Consider the following 1,860-nt stretch of genomic DNA (forward strand, 5'->3'; position numbering starts at 1 on the left):
AGATAGAGGAGTCGGATTAGGAAAAACTTATGATCTGACCTCAAACTTAAGGAATAACTGTACCGGGGTCCTCAGACTTAACACAGAGAAGTCCCCAAAATTTTACACAGATACCCTTGGTCAAAAGAAAAAGATACAGCCGAGCCCTCGGGCGAGGCGGACAAGGGTCGGGTGAAGCAGATAGGGATCGGGTGAAGCAGATCGGGGTCGGGCGAGACGGAAAGGGGTCGGCAGCTCACCTTTGGTCCTACTGACGAAGTCTTGGGGTCGAGAAGAAACAAGCTTAGGCGGGACGATGAAAGGCGCTAAGGCTTGGGCGGTGGTGAGATCCGGCGATGTTCTGGCAGCGGCGGTGCTTCTCGTGGACAACAAGTAAGCTTCTAGCTCGACGCAGAGGAAACAAGCAGCTGGTGGGTGTGGGAAGGCAGGTGTTGAGTGGAGAGGGGGAGTTCCTCAAAGATCTTATGCGACAGCGCTTGAGCACGAAACAAAGGAAGATGCGGCAAGGCAACGATGGCGAAGGGAACTTCGGTAGAGGCTCTGGTACTCCCCTTTTATAGCTGCGCGGAAGAGAAAGAGTTCGGGCAGTGCGAGGATAAGGTCAAAGAGGATGGAGTGCTCTGCTGTGGTGGCGATTGGTCGATGCCTCCATTGGCCAGCGTAGCAGAGCTCCGGGGACAGGGTCTTACGGTCTCGGGCACTGAAGACAGCGCTATGTAGGCGTGGTTTTGCTGGATAGAAGGATTGGTGAGGTCGAGCGCGGGCTCTGGCCGCGTCAAGCGCCGGATTGGGGGGGCGCGGCTCGGCAAGCATGCGGCAGGAAGGAAGGAAGGGGCACTGCAGGCGAGGGTGCTACAGGCAAGGTGACCGGGCGAACAGCGACGCTAGCAAGCGTAGAACCAGCAGCTTAGCCATGGCACGCTACTGGCGAGGCGGGGGAAAGGAGTTGTCATTGCCGGCGCAGTGGTTGGCGGAGGCAGTATCGTCGTGGGGCGCGCGCGTGGGCAGCGCGACTGAGGGGCGATGGAAAAGCCGGAAGGCGTTGGGGCGCGTGGCCGGGGATCCTGGTGAAGAGATGTGCGTGGGAGGCGAGGCGGACTGGCGCCGCAGCGGCCAATCCTTCATCGCAGCGGCGACAGGGCGCCTGGCGCGGCTGGTGAGGTTGCTCGCGAGATGAGACGAGGTGGAAAAAGGGCTACAGGGCTTTTTCTACGCGTGATTGGAAAGGAGGTATGCTGATCATCTTGTCGCGGCCGGCGACTGGGTGAGGCGGCACTCGTCGGGGAGGTCATGCCACATGGCGGCGGCGCTCTGAAACAGGGCGCACGCTTGCTCTGGCGCGCTTGACCTGAGAGATCCGTGGGATCCCTCTTCTGGGTCCATTTTCCAGTCTCTGGCTCTCCCAATTTCCAAACTGCACCACTTCTACTGCCTTAACAAAGGTTGTAGAACTCAGGCCAAGGCCCAACTCTTGTGATTGGACCGAGTCCAAAAATGCAGTGGATTTGGGGATCCAAAGCTCCAAAGTTTGGAGGAACACCGGTTTCGGGACTGAGAGAAAACTGCAGTTTGTTGGGTTTCCGGGGTCGGGGCGGATTGGAACTGTAGATTTGGGAACCTTCGGAGAAGAAAAGGATTAAGGTCCAACTAACCAAGTTGTAGCAGGAACTTTGTTCTCCAACTTTCATAAAGGAATTTCTTGGCGTCTTGCTCAATGTTCCAAGGATAAACCCTTCTTAAGGCGGTAGGTTGGGCTGAAAACCGAACTTTAGCCGATATAGCTCAAGAAGACTTAGTCAAATAGATTAGGGGCTTGTCTTAAGATTAAGCTCAGCTGATTAAACCTAAGTCGTTACAGCC

This window comes from Setaria viridis, chromosome 2 (genome assembly GCF_005286985.2).
Source record: "Setaria viridis chromosome 2, Setaria_viridis_v4.0, whole genome shotgun sequence".
Taxonomy (NCBI): domain Eukaryota; kingdom Viridiplantae; phylum Streptophyta; class Magnoliopsida; order Poales; family Poaceae; genus Setaria; species Setaria viridis.